This window comes from Mustela nivalis (assembly GCF_964662115.1).
Source record: "Mustela nivalis genome assembly, chromosome: 10".
NCBI classification, from domain to species: domain Eukaryota; kingdom Metazoa; phylum Chordata; class Mammalia; order Carnivora; family Mustelidae; genus Mustela; species Mustela nivalis.
This window is the reverse complement of record NC_139029.1, coordinates 113,165,419-113,187,259: the sequence shown is the minus strand read 5'-3', so window position 1 is coordinate 113,187,259 and position 21,841 is coordinate 113,165,419.

Below are 21,841 nucleotides of genomic sequence, written 5' to 3'. Positions count from 1 at the left end.
TTCTATCTCTTCTGTATAAAGAAAATGAATGCTTGGGGCTCTTGGGTGGCTCAGTGTGTTAAAGCCTCTGCCTTCTGCTCAGGTCATGATCCCAGAGTCCTGGGATAGAGCCCCACATCAGGCTCTCTGCTCAGCAGGGACCCTGCTTCCCTTCCTTTCTCTCTGCCTGCCTCTCTGTCTACTTGTGATCTCTGTCTGTCAAATAAATAAATAAAATCTTTAAGAAAAGAAAATGAATGCTTGATAACTAAATGAATGCTTTACTGAACAAATTAAATATGGCAATGGCATTTTATTTTATCATGCTTCACATATTAAACTATAATATTATATCACTAGTCTACAAATAATCTACTCGCATAGTCATTTGGAAGCTTTTAGCAAAAGAATTCTTCCTCCTGATTGTAGTATAAAAGCCACAGAAATATACAGAAGACTCCTAGGATAGAAAGTGAAATCCAGTTATCCGTGATGCCTTGAGGAGGACCTGACCTATGTATGTCCTGGGATGCACTAGTAACTGTTACATGTGATAGGATTATATTTAATATATACAGTTTCATTTACTTCACAAAGGACATGTAAATTTGAGAATAAAATATTTGATGAATCTATAAAGTCTATATCTATTTGTAACTAATGTGGTAGAATTAAGATGTTAATTTGAAAAAAAATTCATTGAACACATACACATATTCAATTGTTTTTATATATATAAACAGCATTATTTATTTATGTAAATAAATGCATTGTCTGTAAAATCCATTTACTTATCAATCATAAGGGTAATTTTAAGTACTAAGAATAAGAAATATGTGAAAAGATAAGTGTTCAAGAGTGCAGTTTGTGGTAATTAATACAATATGATAGGCTCATAAAAATGATATATTACTTGAACTTAAAAGCTTCTATAATTAAGCGATGACCACTTGAAATTTGTAATTAGTCTTGCTGCAGTTTTTCCTTGCACTTATTGCCCTTCCCCAGAAGTTCATTAAGAATTTCTGTGAATGTCCTTATGTTTAATCTCATTCATAGATTCCACTGCTGCTCACAAAACAAAGCCAAAAAGAGAGGTAACTCTATGTGGCACTCCATCCACAAGCAATACATTCATAAATAATTAAAAAGCTCTCTACTTCATTTGTTACCCATTCAGCTGATAATTTAAATGAGTAACTGAGGCCATTTTATCAGCACTTTTAATAGAATGCGACTCAGAAACTTCACAGTGTTATTTAAGAAGAAATGCTCACGTGTTAAGGTTTTTATTTTTTTAAATCAACAAAATAATTTTCAAATATTAAAAGCAAATGTCTCCTTTTCCTCCAAGTTTCCTTGCTATGTCAAAGTTACAAATAAATACATTAAAATCGTATTTTGAGTAGTAGATAAAAACAAAAGTTTTGAAACTGTGGGTTGAGTGTCTGGGTTAACTTGTATAAATATCTGAACTCAATGTATTTAGACTTTATTAGATTTTTTTTTAGACTATTTAAAAATACATGCTGAGATAATGACAACATTATTTTATTCATTTTAATAAATAAATTATTTTATTTAATTATGTTTAGATATTTATTTATTAAATTAATGATTTAATATTTAATAATGTAAATTTGAAATATTTTAAATTCTAAAAATATTTATTTAATTAAATTGATATATTTAATATAAATATTTAATAAATTATTTAATCATTATTATAATTATGCAATACATTATGTATTGTGTAATAATTGCATTTTAATAAATAAATTTATTTACATTAAATAAATTTATTTACATTATTTTATTTTATTTTATTTTATTTTATTTACTTGACAAAGAGAGGGAGAACGCAAGCAAAGGGAGCTGCAGGCAGAAGGAGAGGGAGAAGTAGGCTCCCAGCTGAGTAGAAAGTTCAACCTGGGGTTCCATCCCACGACCCTGGGATCACCACCTGAGTCGAAGGCAGATGCTTAAGTGACTGAGCCATCCAGATGCCCAAGGCTTTGTATTCTTCGCTTCTAAATATTGATGCTCCTTCATCTCTGGAGTTAGTAAATTGATGTTGAGAATTCATATCAAAGAATTGATAGTAGCTGTTAAACAGAAACATGTAATTTAGGGGGAAAAAAAGAGCAGAAGGAAGAGAAAGGCCAAAAGTAAAAAAGCACATTAATATAAAATTTAATTAGATAAAAAAGCTGATATTCCTGAAGGGGGCTAATAAAAGAGCTGCAAAGAGCTGATAGGATTAGGAAAATTGTCCGCTCCTGGTCATTTCATAATTTTAAACTATTCCTTATTAATAAATATACTTAGTTCCAGAAACACAAGCACATAAGAACATTTCCACCAAGTTTCCTCTAACAGCATTTACAAATTAGACGTTCAAACAATGCAGTTCATTACATGTTGCATCTGTATCTTAAAGTTTAAACACTTTCTGTGACACATTTTCTAACAATTAAATTTAAAAAATATATATATATATACATATATATCTATGTATATATACATATACCTTATCCCTAAATGGAAAAAATATATATATAGAGAGAGAAACCTTATCCCTAAATGAAACCTTTCTTTGTTTATTAGCATAAATAGGTAAATTAGCAACAACAACAACAACAAACAGCTAATATTATAGAGGTAGGTACAATTGACCTTTTCATTCATTGCTATTTTCTAAAAATTCCTATTTTATTTTTTTCTCAAGTCTGTCATAATAATTTTCTAAATCTCCTGCCTTATTCAATTTTTTTCTTTTAGTGGAAATCTCTATTTCATATTTATTTTCTCTTCCTCCACTCTTTGCTCTAATAATTCAATGTATTATTAGATTTTCTGTTTTTCTCTTTATCCAGATATATCTTTTCTTTCTTTCTTTCTTTTTTAAATAATTTGATTTGCTGGCATTTTACATCAGTACATGCTTTCTTATGGATGTTAGAAATGTCTGTGGAACTACTAGAAGAATAAACTTTTTTACCTTTAAGAAGTTTACAGTCTAGAGTGCCTGGGTGGCTCAGTTGGTTAAGTGTCTTCCTTCAGCTTAGGTCATGATGCCAGGGTACTAGGATCCAGTCCTGCATCAGCTGCCTGCTCAGCAAGGAGTCTGGTTCTTCCTCTCCCTCTGCCCCTCCCTCTCTCTCTCTAATAAATAAATAAAATCTTTTAAAAAAAGACTTACTGAAATCTGAGACTGAATTACTAAATTCAGTCTTAATAAGACAGCTAAACAAAGCAATGATCACAACTGGAAAATTTAGCGAGATCATGGTTTAACATTTTTGGTTGACACAGGACCTCTTTCAGTAACAACTTTCCCTAAATATCAATTTCTTTTTAAGGCAAAAAATTTTGACAAGAAATCCAGATCCTTCTGATCATTTTCATATCAATTTAAGGTGACATCCTCAGAGTATATAATCAAATATGTAATTATTCTATCTGTTGCCTTGTATATTGCCTGTATCTTTTTCAGACTCAAAGTTCCATTGAGGTAGAGTTTTTTTTTTTTTAAAGCAGAGATTTTTTTTAAAGTGTTTGATATATACAAGATGCTTAATAAGTGTTTACAAAGCCTATGTATTACAGAAGCCTTAAACAGGCTTTAAAATAATGTAGGTGATATTAGTGGTATATCAAACAATTTTTAGGTTTCAGTCATGTAAATAACTACATTTCTCAGAGACAGAGAAACATACAAATGGTCTGGGTCCAGTAGGATAATGCTAGCATGTGTTGTAAATTCTTTTATATGACCTTATTCTTGCAAGAATTGGTTATGTGGCAGAAAAAAAGGTATCACTATCTTATACTTTATTATTTAAAGAGATTTATGGAAGTCTTAATTTCTTACACTACCCCTTTGTTTCAGTGGACCCAATTTCCGTGGTAATGGTGAGAGGAAAGTAGGCAATTTAGGCAGCAGCAAAAATCTCCTACAAGGCACTATAAAATAAGGCTTGTTCTAGATCATGGGTCTGTCCAAAGGGGAATGTTAAAGGGTAGAATGGATGATGGATGCATTGTGGACTTATAACTTTAAGATTAATACTGTTATGCCCCAATAATGGGTCTATGATTAAAGGAGCGAGACTGATGTAAAGCAAAGGTCAAGCAAAGCTTTATTTCATGCCAAGCATCAAGAATCTAACCGAACGTTTGGGGCCACACCTCTTATGAGAGAAGGCAACCCTTTGCTGTTTCACAGTCTAGCTTTTAAGGGCAAAGGCCATGCAGTCAGGCCTGGCCACGCACAGGTGACCAATGAGATTTTAACACACACAGGAAACTCCACAGTGAGGCTAGGTGACCAATTGAGGTTCAATTTACCCTAGTATAGACATTTGACCCAGCCTATTACACCTTGATTAGGATTAGTGCCAAAAAGGTTCCCAAAGAGCAGAGGAGTGGGGCATACTCATTAGTATCTAGGGAGACAATATGCAAACGCCGCCCCCCCCCCTTCTGCTCATTGATGTCTCCACCTGGCCTGACCCACCCTTGTATATGGGCTTTGTTACCTGGAGCTGATTTCCAGGACTTGTTTTTAAGTGAATCCCCTGGGGGAAGGGGAGCAAGGACAGTTTAAGGGTTAACCTCAATGAAAGCCTCTTGCTAAAATATAAAAATATAAAATAGGTCCTTACATTACAACAACTCAGTAGGGAAACTCCCAGTGTGGTGATAAAAGAAGTGAGGTAACTTGCATTACACATTTTTTTTTTTATATTTTATTTTATTTATTTGACCGAGAGAAATCACAAGTAGGCAAAGAGGCAGGCAGAGAGAGAGCAGGAAGCAGGCTCCCTGCTGAGCAGAGAGCACGATGTGGGACTCGATCCCAGGACCCTGAGATCATGACCTGAGCCGAAGGCAGCGGCTTAACCACTGAGCCACCCAGGCGCCCCTGCATTACACATTTTATTTTTAAAACGTGTAAGTTGTATTTTTCCGTGCCATGACATCATCCTTTATCTTCATCTCTGTCTACTAGTTTAAAACTAGTTAAACAAATTCAACTATTTTTTTAAAAATATTTTATTTATTTATTTAAGAGCAAAAGCCAGAGAGAGAGAGAGAGAGAGAGAGAGAGAGAGAGAGAGCATGAGCAATATGGGGCTCGATGCCAGGACTCTTGAGATCATGATCTGAGACAAAGGCAGACACTTAACTGACTAAGCAAATGAGACTCCCACAAACTCAACAATTTTATAAAATTTTTATTTGTTGGGGTGCCTGGCTGGAACAGTCAGTAAAATATGTAAATCTTTATCTTGGGGTTGTACGTTTGAAATCCACCTTGGGTGTAGAGGTTTTATTTAAAAATAAAATCTTTAAAAAATTTTTTTTTCATTTTTTTATTTAAGCCATTGTATGGCAGTGTTGATCACTATATTGTACACCTGAAACTAATATTAACCTTATTTTAACTAACTGGAATTTAAATAAAAACTTTAAAAATAAAATAAAAATAATAATCATAAAAATACAAAAGAGGAAAAATTATTTGGCAGGCAATTTTCTTAATTGCATTATTATTTATTATTATCATAGTCTGTGTGTGTCGGTGGGAAGTGGCTGGTATTACAGTGAGTTCCATATCTGTGTTACACTGAGTTCCATGTCTGTAGTCAGTCTTTTTTTTCTTTTAGTTTATTTTCAAGGATCCAAAATTCATTGTTTATGCACCACACCCAGTGCTTCATGTAATAAATTCCCTCCTTAATACCCACCACTGGGCTCACCCAACCACCTGCCACCCTCCTCTTCAAAACCCTCAGTTTGTTTCTCAGAGTCCACAGTCTCTCATGGTTTGTCTCTCCCTCCGATTTCCCCCAGCACACTTCTCTCCATCTCCCAGTGTCCTCCACGTTATTCCTTATGTATTGATTCTTATAAGAACTTTTATTTCTTTCCCTATTCTGCTTTGCATATGCTTACCTTAGATGTTAAAATGTTATAAACCTCTCCTGCCTGGTCCATTTTCTCTCTCTTCTCTCATGATTTCTCATGCTCTCCCTGCCAACCCCACATGCCTTACAATATCTGGATATGACTAATTTCTTCCTGAGCTACTTTATTCTACTCTGCCATATGGTTGCCCTTCCCTCTTCTGTACCATAACTTCTATCCCCTGCATTTGTGCTTTAACAATACCTAATTCTTTTCACTGCATCTGTATCTTTGAGGTCAATACTCAGTAGTGCAATCGCTGGGTCATAGGCTAGCTCTATTTTACTGGAAAGAAGGGCCATATGCACCCCAGTGTTCATAGCAGCAATGTCCACTATAGCCATTCTGTTGAAAGAGCCAAGATCCCCTTCAACAGACAAACGGATAAAGAAGATGTGATCTATGGATACAATGGAATATCACTCAGCCATCAGAAAGGATGAATACCCAAATTTGCATCAACATGGATGGGACTGGAGGAGATTATGTTAAGTGAAATAAGTCAAGCAGTGAAAGTCAATCATCATATGGTTTCACTTATTTGTGGAACCTAAGGAATAGCATGGAGGACATTAGGAGAAGGAAAGGAAAAATGAAGTGGGGGGATTGGAAGGGGAAATGAAACATGAAAAACTATGGACTCCAAGAAACAAACTGAGGGTTTTAAAGATGAGAAGGATGTGGGGATGGGTGAGCCTGGTGATGGGTATTAAGGAGTGCACATATTGCATGGGGCACTGGGTGTTTTACACAAACAATGAATCATGGAACACTACGTCAAAAACTAATGATGTATTGTATGGTAACTAGCATAACATAATTAAAAAGAAAAGGAGGGGGACAATACCTAACACTCAATCTTTGCTAGTTTCTTGTTTACCTCCTTTTAAGAGTAAGCTCATTAGTGTTTTTTTTTGTTTGTTTGTTTGTTTTTGTCTCAACTAAAAGAAGAAAAATAATACACATTATTTTGAAAACTTTTTCTACAGTGTACATACGTTAGTCAAGTCCACAATGTCTCATCTCTTCTTCCTCCTAACATGGCTAAGTTGAAAAACCCTTTATCTGGGAAAAGATCATTCTCCTGCCACCTTGTGTAAGATTTTGGCTTTAGCTTAGATTATCCTTTCTTTCCTTTTCTGAAAATAAGTTGAAAATATTAATAGCCTCAGTTTCTTCTTCCAAAATATGACTGCTTCTTTACCAAGTGCAAAAGCAACCCATTTTGACCATAGTAAACAGCTTGGACCTACTTTTTTTGGCTCACTGTTTTAGTGAGACAAGTGGAGTGAAGATGACACACCATTTCCAAATGTATTAATAATTGGTAGACCATACTTCTAAATTGAAGATTTGTTGCCATTAAACTACGACCAGACTCGCTATAATTACAGAGGTAAATTCTTTATATTTACTATATTTGAAATTACCATATAATACCAAAATAAAATTATGATTATGTGAAGAGTCTGTAATATTAAGAAGATGACTTTGAAATGATTGCTTATCTAAATGAAATTTCCCATTTTATAATCTTGTATAAGCTTCCGTTGTCATTTCCTATTTAAAATCTATTAGAAGGCACTCTTATTTTCCCTTAAGTGGGAAGTCAAATGTGGAACAAATTCATCCCAAAGGAACTGATTCTATATTCCACTGAAGACCAGGTGGCTTCCATGTGGCATTTTGCCTCTTGCATATTGTTCATCTCCTACAACAAATGGGGGTATGCTCTTTAGTAAACTAATTCAACTCAATTAGAGGCATTGTCTTCAAGGGATAACATCATAGAGACTAGAATCAGAATCATACTTTTGGGAAAATTGGGCCCAGGATTTTTGTTTTGTTTTGTTTTGTTTTAAGATTTTATTTATTTATTTGACAGACAGAGACCACAAGTAGGCAAAGAGGCAGAGGGAAGGGGGAAGCAGGCTCCCTGCTGAACAGAGAGCCTGATGCAGAGCTCGATCCCAGGACCCTGAGATCATGGCCTGAGCCGAAGGCAGAGGCTTAACCCACTGAGCTACCCAGGTGCCCCTGGGCCCAGGTTTTGATGGCTTCTTTCCTCAATCTTATAAAACCTATGTGAACTCTACTGGATGCCAGAACTGCTTAAAAATATTTGGTCCCTTGTAATTTTAACCTTCCAGTATTCAATGCACCTGATCCATGTAATATCCTATAGTATTTTTGTCAAATGAAGACTCTCAAAGTGTGTTTCTTGGGAGACACTTTTCAATTGGTTGCTTACATTTCTGCATTTATTATTTGTTCTAGGCCATCCTTTGAAGATTGTTGTATTGAATAGACTTAGAAGACAGAAATAGTATCTTTTTTTTAACTTAACCTGTTGTGTTTGCAAATATTATCTGCCTCTGTTTTGATTCTTCTTGTGGGAACTGAGGCTCAGAACTGATATATAACTCCCACCCCTACACACACACACACACACACACACACACAAAAAAAAAAAATACTGTTAATATTCTGGCTACCTCTATTGCTGTGAATATTAAACTATATTATTTCTGAACCATGAGTCTGCGTCTTCTATCAACACCCAAGAAACTATGGCAGACTCATACACCAGCTTTCAAATAAGGGAAAATAATCTCAGATGCTTTATATTTTTTGATAGTGTTACCTACTTCTGAACATATGACTGAACACATATAAAGCTGGAGCCCTGACCATTTAGAGCTTCTTCTGTGGAAGAACTATGCATTCACTAGTAAGCAAAAGTAGTTTCATCTTTTTTTTTTCCTCCTGGACACCATTTCCTCTCTCAAACTGTTGCTCAAATTGGATGGAGTCTAAGGTCCTTTGAGGAAATTTTTGTTTAATGATTCAAAATAAAATAGGAAGAGTCTAAAGTGCTAAAAATACTTCTAGATAAAAGGTATAAGATCATGCCAGAAAGGATAGTAATTTTATCTAACAACTGCCTGTTCACCCCTTATTTGTTCATTAACTAATCTCCAAATTCCTGACTAAATCCCTTTTGTAAGCCAGAATGTGAGCTAAAAACTGGGATTTTAAAAAATTTTCATTTGAAATCCAGTTAGTTAACATATATGGTTGTATTAGTTTCATGTGTACAATATAACATATAGCACTCAGTGCTCATCATGACAAGTGCTCTAATTAACCCCATCACTTATTTAATCCATCACTCCTTTCAGATCCCCTCAAGTAACCATCAGTTTGTTCTCCTTAATGAAATGTCTGTTTCTTGCTTTGTTTCTCTTTCTATGTCTTATTATTTCCCCTTTGCTTGTTTGTTTTGTTTCTTTTATTCCATATATGAGTAAAGGTATTTGTCTTTCTCTGACTGACTTATTTCACTTTTAGCATTATACTGTCTAGTTCCAACCATGTTATTGCAAATGGCAAGATTTCAGTCTTTTTTATGGCAGAATAATATTCCATTGTATATACATACCACTTATTCTTTATTTATTCATCAATTGATGGATACTTGGGCGCTTTCCATATCTTAGCTTTATAAATAATGCTGCTATAAACATAGGGGTGCTAGCATCCCTTTGAATAAGTTTTCTTATATTCATTGGGTAAATACACACCAACAGGATTGTTGGATCACAAAGGACTTCTCTTTTTAAATTTTATGGAAATTCCATACTGTTTTCAAATATGGCTGTATCAGTTTGCATCACCACCAACAGTTCACAATTGTCATTTTTTCTTTTTTTTTTAAGATTTTATTCATTTGACAGAGAGAGATCACAAGTAGAGAGAGAGAGAGGAGGGAGCAGGCTCCATGCCTGGCAGAGAGCCTGATGAAGGGCTCGATCCCAGGACCCTGAGATCATGACCTGAGCCCAAGGCAGAGGCTTAACACACGGAGCCACCCAGGCGCCCCCAGATGAAATACATTTCTGACTTAGAAACTTCAGATAGAATTATTTTGTCCATGATGACAACTGAAGAAAATGTGTCATCCCTAAACCTAACCTTAAACCCTACCAACACTGAAACCTAAGCTGACCTTAAAGCCCAAACTAGAACCCTGAATCCCAAACCTGGAATGGAACCCAAAGCCTGTACCTGAGCCCTGGATCCAAGCCCTGAACCAAGAACCCAAACCCTAAACCAGACCTCCAAGTCATGAAACCTGAACCCAAATCTCAGCATGAAGTCAAACCCCAAATTTGACCTTGAACTTTATCCCATAAGCCCTGAGTCTTAAAGCCTAAATCATAAACTTAAAGCCCTAAACTATAACTCTGTTCCCTTGTCCTTCACTCTAAATCCTCACCATAACACTAAACCCAAAGCCTGATCTAGAACTCTGACTAAAACCTGAACCTGTACCCAAATTCAAATGCTTCACCACACTTTGCTTATGCACTTGCCATTGATGGATATTTGCAGTTTCTACCTCTTGATTTTTGTGAACATTGTTTGGGTTGGGGGCTAGGGTTAGGGTCTTGGATTAGGGTAGGGTCCAGGCTTGAGACCAAGTTGAGGTCAGAGTGTGGGTCCGCATCAGGGCCATGTTCAGTGACACTGTTTGGGTCAAGGACTGTTGTAATTCCACATTGTTTCCAATTCATTGTTCCTTAGCTATTTGGGGGGAAGTTGGGGGGTATTGGGCTCCATGCAGCTTGAATTTCCGGAATGAAATGGCATCAGCTGGACCCCAGGAGGGAGCAGGACCTTCCACTGAAGGGTGAGCTCCCACAGTCCTGCACTGCCTTGCACCGCCTGCAGAGGGCGCCAGACCCCAGCTCCCGCCCTGAGCCCAGGCTGCACAGCCACAGCTGGGACCTGAGCCCTGCCTTTTCAGGACCCACTGTGGAGACTTCTGGAGAATGTGGGGCGCCTCCCACCCTGACAGGACAAGCTGAGGAGGGTGTGGCTCTGCATCCACACTGACCGGACCCGTTGTGGAGGACGCGCCCACACTGGCAGCAGTCCAACCTCCTAAGGACCAGACGCTGGAGGAGGTGAGGAGAAGTCCCTTAGTGGACTGTCAAGGGGTTCGTGGTCTCAGGACCCCACAGAGAAAGGGCGCCCTGTGTAGACACTGGGGCTTCCGTCGTTTTGTGTGAGGAGACGTGGCCTCCTGCTGTGCTGTGCGCGGGGCTGTGGGGTCCCCACTTTCTGGGCTCGGGTGATCCTTGGTCCTTGTCTGTGTTTGTGTGCTCGCGGATTGGGTTCCTGGGGCTCCTCAGATGGTCTGCAGTCAGGGAGCGTCTGCCTTCTTTGGTGCTTGTGCTCTCCCCACCTCAGCCCTGCGGGGTCCTTCCCGTGTCCACACCCACTCCAGGCTTGCACCGAGTCCGGAAATTCGGGAGCCAGAGTGAGGACTCTGTAGCCGGTTTTGGGGGAGAGTAGGTATTTTCCCAGTGTGGGTTCTTCCCTGAGCACAGTGCCTCCCCATCTCCGTGTGTACCCCTCCCTGTCTGTCGTCATTGTTGCAGGGCTGTCACTTTCTTGGTTCAGGGGCCTCCTGGGTATCTTGCTATCTTGGATGCAGGTGTAAATGAGATCGTTCTCAGCAGTCTCTTTCTGATGGGTCCTTCGGAGCACCTAGGAGTGCCACTAATTTGTGCATATTGATTTTGTTCCTTGCAAGTTCTTGAATTTATTAGTTCGATTGGCCTTAAACTTAATCTGCCAGTTATTTGACCAGCAGCATGGGTTTAATTGGGAAGAGCAGAGAATGGCAGTCTGGGCTGAGCAAGCTAAGGTCCCATCACAGGCAAGTGCGAGAAACAAAGGAGAGGAACATTATTTCATGGAGGAGGAAGAAGTTGGGAAGGGTGCTTGAAGGAAAGTCCCTTGGAGAAAGGCAGGGTGATGGAGAATTCTCACCAGCTGAGCTGCAAAGCTCCTACAAAAAGTCAGGAGATGAACCTCCAGCTTCCCCTGTGGGGCCTAAAATTGGTGAGTCTCTCCTGTGGGGGATTGCAATGTGGGGTCTGTAATGGGCACTGAGCACCAGGCGCCCCCTTCCAGCCTCCCCTTCTGGCATTCCCAGTCCACTTTACTGGGGCTTCCCTTCCTGCTTTTGCACAGTTCTAACCAGCTTGTGGTGGAACGTTGTGGAAAAACTGAAATTCCAAATCCACTGCTTCTACTGCACATGAGATACAGGGGCCCATGATTTAATCCTCCCACGAGTCTCTTGCTAGCCCCATCTGTCCGTTACTCATTTTGATAGTTGATATTACCAAAGTACTGTAATTCTAAAAATTTCTGAATTAGCTGTATTATTTCTTTTTAGGTATGAAGTTAACTTCCAATTATATGAATTTAATATTTTGGTCATTGTTTTCTAATTTTATTGCCTTATTCTTGGAAAATATAGCCTGATATTTAACTCTAGGAATTTATTGGCATATACTTCTGGCCTAAATAATGGCCTGTTTGTGTAAATGTTCAACTTATGCTTATATACTTACTGAAGACTCTTGTTTTGGGGTCAGGATGGCTACATTTATTAATAGATCAGGACTATTAGATTCTCTAAATTTTGATGTCTCTTAATTTAATCTAATTAAATTATCAGTTAATGAAAGAAGTTAAATTTTTTATGTACTACTGCATCTAAACTTATCAAAGTCTTTGCTATAATTAGACAAGTATGTCATCCTGTTTTTATACCAAGTCTCACATTAAAAAAATCATACTATCTGAAATATTATTTATTTTTATTATTATTTATTTTTTTTAAAAGATTGTATTTATTGGGGTACCTGAGTTAAGTGTCTACCTATAGCTCAGGTCATAATACCCGGGTCCTGGGATAGAGCCCCGCAGGGGGTTCCCTGCTCAGTGGCGTGCTTCTCCCTCTCCCTCTGTTATTCCCTCTGCTGTGTGCATGTTTTTCTTTTCTCACTCTCTCTCAAATAAATAAGTAAAATTTAAAGATTATCTCTCTCAAATAAATAAGTCAAATTTTTTTTTTCTCAATGGGAGGGAGAAGCAGACTCTCCACTGAGCAGGGAGCCTGATGCAGGGCTCAATACCAGGACCCTGGGATCATCACCTGAGCTGAAGGCAGACACTTGAACCGACTAAGTCACCCAGGCACTCCAGCTGTTTATTTATTTATTTATTTTTATTATGCATATGTTTTATCTCTCTTTTCTACAAGTCTTTTTTTTTGATCTTTTTACTTTTTTCATAAAACTGAATTATTTCAAGATGACTTGGTCATCCTCTTTTCCCCAACCTCAAAGATCATAGAGTATATTTTAACTGTTAAAATAATATTAGTATTTAAGTGCTGCCTACACAAATTAAGGCAAATTATCTGTGGTCTGTATTCCTGAAAATATTTTTTTTATTATGCCTTCCTATGCCAATGACATTTTATAAGGATCTAAATGTTTCCATTTGTGATTTTTTTTCAAGATAATAAAGCTATTACTTCATTCTTTTTTATATCTGATGTTATTTAAAAAATTTCTGTCAGTCTGATTCTTGTTTCTTTATTAATGAATTATTTTTTTTCTCTCTAAAACTTGTGATTTTTTTTGTGTGTCTTTGGTATGTATGCCCTAGTTTGGGATTCATAGAGTCAACTCTAGTTATGAATATTTTCTTTCTTTTCTTGTATGTAAGTTTTAATCCAGTGTCTTGACTATTTTATGCTTGAGAAATAGATGTACATTAATATTCAAATATTTCTTTCCTTTTTCTTCTTTCATTTAAAAAAAGTCATTTATTTTATTTTATTTAAAAAAATATGTATTCATTTATTTGGAGTAGAGAGAGAGGGTCATGAAGAGTGGCTGATTATATACTTTCAATTTGGGAGGAGGTTAGGGATAGCACAAGCCTCCAAGGTATTTTATAAACAAGGTTTCCAGGACCTTGAGGGGGCTAGCTATTGTTAGGGAAAGGTCATTTATTACTATTTAGTAAAAACTCAGGGAAGAGACTCTTCTGATGTGTATCAGTGGGTATATGCTTGGGAGATGATTGCCAATTTATATCTTGAGGGCAGGGGTGGGGAGTAGAGATAAAGAAGTTTCCAAAGTAATTTTTACATGTGAAAGTAGATTTTCAGTATCCTGGGGGGAGGACTAAGAATGCTTTTTGCCCTGAGTGGATGTGTCCACATGGAAGCAGCTGAGTCCCCAGAGGAGCTTCAAGGACTTGTCAACAGGCTATGAGTAGTAAGGAAATCTAATTTCTTCTCTAGCTTTTGTTCCACACACATCACCTACATCTTACACCTCTTTTATATTGATAATTTTAATGCTTTGCTGGTATCCAGATGACTATATCCTTAAGTGACTTCTTATCTCTATTGAATCCATTACATATTCTATCCATTGTATTCTTAATTCAACTAGATTACATATATTTAATCTATTAGTACCACTAGGTTCTTATTCTTGTTTTTATTTCAAAATCTTTCCTTATTTCCTTACATTATTTATTGGGTATATTTTAAATCCCTGAAATACTCACTTATTATATATAAGCTGTCAACCGTATTCTTATTTTGAGGTAGCTATATCTTTTTGGGTTTTAGGACATCATACCAACAATGCCAAATAATTTTCAGACAACAGCAGGATCTCCAAGAATTCAACTAAATTCTGACACTATCTACCTGAACATAGTGTAAGATTTCATCAGTTAAGGGATCAGTCCTCCAAGACTATCTCCAACCCCACCTCAGATGCCAGTCTCACTGTAGGCCCCAGGTTATTACCTGTGCTTGTGACTGAGCAACTACAGGTTGGAGGTCCCAGTGGCCTACTTCTTACGTTCTTTTAATTTGCTACAGGGACTCACAAAACTCAGAAAAATACTTACTTTATGTTTGCCAGCTTATTAAAAGATATAATAGAAGATTTAAATCAATAGATAGATAAAGAAGTGCACAGGGCAAGGTATGGAGAATGGGCACAGAGCTTCTATTACCTTCTGTAAGACTGCCACTCTTCCTGCCTTTTCATACATTTCACAAACTAAAAGCTTTCTGAACCCAGTCCTTTCAGCTTTTCTGTGGAGGCTTCATGACATAGTCATGACTGACTAAATCATTGTCATTTGCTGATCTAATCTCCAGATCCTCTTCCCTCCCCAGATAATCCTGTATTGGGAGGAAGGGGAGGCACGTTGGGCAAAAAGTTGTGAAGGCTTTCACCAAGTGGTTGGTCCTTCAGGCAAACAGCCCTTGCCTTGAGTGAGGTCTGAAGGTCACTTCATTAACAGAACAAAACACACCTCTCTCACCCTTATCACAGGAAATCCCAAGAGTTTTAGGAGCTGTGAGTCAGTAGCCATGGTTGAAAACCAAATATTCAGATGACCAAAATATATTTCTTGTAAACCACTATATTACACTACATGCTTAAGTATTTAATTATGTGATCTTTTAAACTAATATTTTTCTAAGAGTATAAACTGTTCTGGCAGTAATCTGGATTGGGGAGTGATGTATTGCCAAATTTCTGTCGTTTTAGTCCAGGAAGTCAAAGAGAAAGAACAGGAGAGCCCCGTAGGGCAGGAAGTTCAAAGTAACAATGTTGACTACTACTCCCTTTTCTTGATTTTTTTTTTAAACAAGCAAATCTTCTCTTCAGAGTTGCAGTTTAAAGCCAAGAACATGCGGAATTGGGAGAAAAAATAGTTAAATTTGGAGACTTGCAGAGGTAGAATCAGAGTAGTGAAAGCCATTACAGCAACTGACCTAACTGAGGTCAGTCTTTGGTGAATCACAGAAACAGGTGGAGTTGTCAAACAAAGGAATCTTTGTTTACAACATACAAGGAGATCACAGGGAATAAGTTCCAAAGCCTTGACTGTTTGAACAGGAGAGAGATTTTTATTTAGTATTTAAGATGAATACTCAGAAGGGAGAGTTTTATTATTCCATGTATGGTTGGTCATAAGGTTGTGGCTGCATGCACATCCACATATGTATTTGTGCAATATGTATTGCATGTTCACCTGAATGAAGCTTGTATTCCACCGAGGGCAGAAACTTCAACGTTAGAATAAAGCAGAGGTAACTGTTGGACAAGGGAAAGGGACTCTGCAGGCTTCAAGAGCAGATAGAAACTAGATGGGGTCTTGGGCTCATTTTCTGGGACAAGGAATGCAAGGCCTTGATTGCTTTTGAAATAGCACTAGGAGTTTTGCCACTGATTTATTGTCTCAATAGCTTAGGCTATTTCCTGGTCTGGTGGTGACTGTTAGTTTTCCCATTGCCTTGTTCCCTCAAAATCCTTAAGGAGTGAGGTTTTTGCATTTCTTTGTAAGAACCTCCCAGGAAGTTTTGGAAGAAGTGTGCTTGGGCAAGTACACAGGTGGGGTATAGATCATTGAAAATAGCTGGGGACAAAAAATGACTTTTCTTATGTCAGGAAAACTATATGTCATCTTAATTTTCTGGGAACCTCTAATTCTTTCTGCTGATGTTACCAGCAGGCTTCTGAGATATTACTGATTGTTCTCTTGAACCTAAGGAAAAAGAAATGTAGAAAGCAAAAGACAAAACTTTAAAATCTATCCTCCAACTCATCAATTCACTGCAGCCACCTCTCTGTCTTTCCCTTTCTCTTTTTCTTTATCTTTCTCTCTCACTTTCTCTCTCACATATGCACAACACACACAAATCATCTTAAAACAATTTTTAATTTTCCCTATTCCATTTTAATATACTTGAGGCATGATCATTTTCTTAGTAAATACAAGAAAAAAAAATCTAGGATTCCATCATTCTGTGTGATTAAAGTATAGAGGAATTTACTTCTAATAGCACTTATAAAAACATATTTTATTTATGTAATATTATATAATCAGGTGCCTGCATTTTTCTTATTCTCCAACTAGTGTTATTTGGCAATTAATATTTTGTCAATCAATATTCCCCTATATCTGAATGTGTGGGCAGTGAGAGATGAGTTAGAGGCAAGGATGGTGAACACTCCCAACAACTGCAGACTACATATATCTTAAGCCATGATTTTCTTTGCAAAGGTCAACATTGATAATGTTCTAGTCATACCTCCGTGTACCAGGAAAGAAGTAGCATATTTCTTGAAAGACACAGCTATCAAAGCTCCATTGAGAAACTGTAAAGATGGACAAGCGATTTCCAAATTACATATCTGATAATGGACATCTACTCTGATTATTTAAATATGAATAAAAATAAAAAACCTTACTAATAACCAAACAGAGTATCCAATTTTACATGTGAAGGAAATAATGGAAGAGACATGTCACCAAAAGTATATGGATGGCTTATAGGCACATGACAAATTTCTCAACATTTAGACATTAAAGAAATACAAATTAAAATCATAATGAGACATGCTTACATATCTATTAGAATGGCTAAAATTATAAAGGCTAATTGTACTTGGTCTGAGCTAGATTGAGAAGCAACAAAAAATCTAAACTGTTGTTGGCATATATCATGATACAACCACTTTGGAAAATAGTTTGAAAATTTTTTTAAATGCAAAATATGTTGCAGTTACAAAAATAGCCATTTTACTTCTAGGCATTTAACCAAGAGAAACAAGCCCTATGTTCATACAGGGACTTGTATATGAATTTCATAGCAGCTTTATTTTTAAGAATTGAAAACAGTGGAAATGTTCATCAATGTCCATCCATAGAGCAAAGAAAAATTATGATCTATTCATTAAAGAGATTACTATTCAACATCAAAATGAACTATTTACTATTGGAGATTCTCAAAGTAATGATGCTGAGAAAAGAAAAGCCAGGCAATGAATAGTATATACAGTGTGATTCCATGACTATAAAAAATCTAGAAAATACAAATTTATATATAGTCACAGTCATCAAATATATTGGTGTGATTTTAGTGCCTTCTTCTGTGATCCTATAGCTTCCTACACTTGTATCTCTGAGCATTTGTTACACCATGTGAAAATATGAACTCTTTCTCTTCATTCTGTCTTACTAGAATAAGAGTCCTTGAAATTTTATGGACAATTGAACTCTCAGTTATTAGCAGAAATTCTATCACACAGTAAGTTTCCAAATATAAAAGCCAGAGTTTTACAATGACTTCTAAGCTTTTACATGATCTAGCCACTCATTTAACCTCTGTGACCTCTTTCCCTGCTACTCTTCAGTCACTCACAGTGGCCTCCTTGCTATTCCTCAGATATGCCAGGCATGATCCAACCTTATGGCCTTCAAGATAGCCAATTCCTTTGTCTGGAGTGACCTTATTGCTGATAGTTCTGCGCAAATTCATCACCTTTCCATACCTTTGTTCAATTGTCAGCTTCATTGTAACTACCCTGATCTTCCTATTAAAAATTTTAACTCCCCATCCCCTGCCTAGCAACCTTGATTTTTCTCACCCTGATCGAGTTTTTCTTTTTCCCCATTGTACTCATCCTTTTTGAATGCACTATGCAATTTTTATTAAGGTTTATAGCTTTGAATTGTCTCACCCATTAAAATAAAAGTTCTACAAAGCCAAGTATTTCATTTACCAGTGTAGTCTGAAGTAATATCTGCCATATAATAGTTCAGTAGACAACTGGTAAATTTCAAAATAAATTAATGTTGAGAATATACTGAATTTCACAAGTCATTTCAATATTTATTTCCAAAAAATAAACTATGTAAAACATACCTTAAATTTACTTTCAAAATATTTTATAGCATATAATGGACAATATACATAAGCCTTAAAGAAACAATCCTATAAATAACCATTTCATACCTACTTAAAAACTACATAATACCACACTCCTAGATCCTCTCTGAACGCTCTAAAATAACCCTAAAGGAAATACATTTTTAAAAATAACAGATTTTTTGTCAAATAATTTAATAAAATAAAAGTTTCATTCATCTATGTAGATCATAATAAATGTTTTTAATAAGCATGAAATTATAACTCTGAAGTGTGCTAAAATGAAACCACCTGCTAAGGGTGAGAGAATAAAAATAAACATCATGTTTCCAAATAAGAGGAATTTATTACCTTTGAATCAAAGCATGTGGATTTGTTCAAACTGGCAATAAAGGAATATGGAGACACAAACCATAGAAAGTCATATTTTAGATTTCTAAAAGACTTCGAAGTGAAGAGTATACATTCACTTCTCACTTATTGCTCCTACATATTCATGAATTTGAGAGAAAATATAGGCCCTGTGTGTCTTAGCATCTAATGGGATATTTTTTGATATTTACATGCTTACACATAGTATGTGTTATAGTCTTCTCTTTTACATGCTGTAAAAAGGTTAACCCCTTTTCTGCAGAGATCTGAAAATGTGAAACAGTGCCTGAGTAGCTGAATTCATCTAATTCAAATTTCTTGCAGGTCTAAGACCTATTGTTTTTCACTTGACTGCCTCCTTTTTCATCTGTCAATTGGTTACAAATTCTGGTACTGAAGAGAATACATTGGGGCTGGTGGCTCAGTGTGTTAAAGCCTCTGCCTTCAGTTCAGGTCATGATCTCAGGATCCTGGGATCGAGCTCCACATCGGGACATAATGTAACGACAGATAGTTTATATGGGAGCCCTTTGGGTACTCTGGTGGATGAATGTTTTTAAATTAGTTTTTCATGGACATGGGGAGTTAGAGACGAGAAGGGAGGTGGGGGAAATTGGAAGGGGAGCTGAATCATGAGAGACTATGGACTCTGAAAAACAATCTGAGGGTTTTGAAGGGGCGGGGGATTTGGAGGTTGGGGTACCAGGTGTTGGGTATCATAGAGGGCACTGCTTGCATGGAGCACTGGGTGTGGTGCAAAAAGAATGAATACTGTTATGCTGAAAATAAATAAAAAATTAATTTAAAAAATATTAGTTTTTCGTAAACTACAAAAAAAAAAAAAAAGAAAAGCGCTCCCATTTATAGCGTACACTTTATGGTTCAAAAGGCACGTGCCAACAATAAAAATAATAATGGGTTACCGTTACACTTCATAGAAAAGGAGGTACAGGGAAATTGAATGAAAGGGAATAACAAAGTAGGTTCATAAGTCAATCTTCCTTGTAAAAAAATTAACCTGAAAGTGCGTTTCTGCCACCTCTCTCCTGTGTGACATTTTATCGATGGGAGATGGAAAATAAATGGTCTGGTTAACCTTTCCCTCCCCCTCAAAACCCATTATTTGAAAACACAAAAAGCAAAGTGAAGGGAGAAATCCTCCCACTCCCATCCCCACTCACCTCCATAGCCACCTCCTCTTCCAAGAACCTAGCAGACAAGGTGCCAAGAAGTGTTAGGTACCAGCAGTGGTCTCAGATCTCATTCAAGGATCATGGCGAAAGGCATTCAAAGAGATTGTGGGGGCACAGGGATCCAATTAAGGGGGACAAGTTTAAGGTTTGCCTGTTCCCCTAAAAACTAATGGCACTAGAGAAGATGACCTTTGGGAACTATAGCATAATGGATACAATGTGTAAAAAGCTTCAGTGAGTCATGGTGGGAAGAGGCCAAGAGGGCAGCAAACACAGTCTTAGATGATGTTATTAATAGCACTACAGGCTCTAGATTTCCTGTGGTGGTGTTCTTGGCAAGACCAGCCCGGCCAAAGTGGATACTCTCAACCTGGAACAGAGGGTCTTGGAGATGCCAGCACATGAGGTATGATGAGAGGGTAAAATGATAGGAGGTGTCCTTTGGAAGGACTGACTCCTTGACTTTAAAAGGGAGAACCCAAATCTGTAGGTGAAATCTTTCTGGCTACAAAGAGGGCCAAGGCCTCCTAAGGTCAAGGTCTCCTCGTCACTTGCAAAGATGTCGAAGAACATATTCAGACATTTCAAAGATGTCCTCATATCATTGGTTCCCACTCTGGAATTCTATCAATAAGGTGAGAGTTCCTCTAGTTGAAAAAGAGATCTAAAAAGACTTCCCTTTCTCATGTAATTTCTGTAACCTCCAGGACACACCCACCTCCCCCTTCCAGCTCTGTAATGAAGCCACAGCTGGTGCCAATTTGTGGAACTCCTTAAAGGCTATTCTCCCTTATATACCCCGGGACCAAGTTCCCATGCTCCCTCACCCGATTTCCTGCACTCACCTCCCACCTGGTGTGTTCACACCTGCAAGTGCCTTTTACCAACCCCTTTGCCAAAAGGCAGCCAGAGTGACCTTTCAAAGACCTATCAGTTCCTGGCATTTGTCTCCATAGAAATCTGCACTGATCTTCTAACAAATTCTCAGTCCTCCAAAGGCACCCATAATCCTCCCATCAGTCTATTCATACCCCTCCAACTGACTGATGCCTGTTCTGCCCCATCTCTCTGCCCTTCAACCACACTGCCTCCTTCTTCCTGTGGAGACCTCTCATGCCACCTGCCTCCAAGCACAGGTGATTCCCATTGATGGGAAGACCCTCTTCTCTCCCCCATCTCCCCACTCCAGTTTCTCCCACTTATTCGTGAGCTCACAAGCCCCATGGTACACACTCTCCATGCAGCCTGCTCTCTCTTTTCTAGCACTGGCCTCCGTTTCTAGCTGTGGTTGTGTCATGGATGTCCCTCCCCAGCTAGCCTCCAAGCTCTCTTTCCCTTTAGCTCCAACACCTGACACAGTGCCTGGCACGTAGTAAGCCCTGGCTAGCTTCTAAGAGCCTCACTGAGGGACTGAAAGCATTTTAAAAATGTCACCACGTAGGCTCCAAACTGTAGGCAGAAAAAGCTTTGCCTGGATTGACATTTTAGAGACGTATTGGTCAAGTTGGATGTGTTCACTGACTTTACCTTGTAAAATTTAAAAAAAAAAAAAAAGACCTCTGTATCGCTTCGCATCTACCGAAGGCGCATGTATACTCCTAGACCACGTTATGAGCTTAATGGAAGGAGACAAGATGTTTTCGCTAAGAAAATGTATAAGACTGTTGAGGTCAAGTGGGAGGAAACAGTCCGTTTGTTGGAG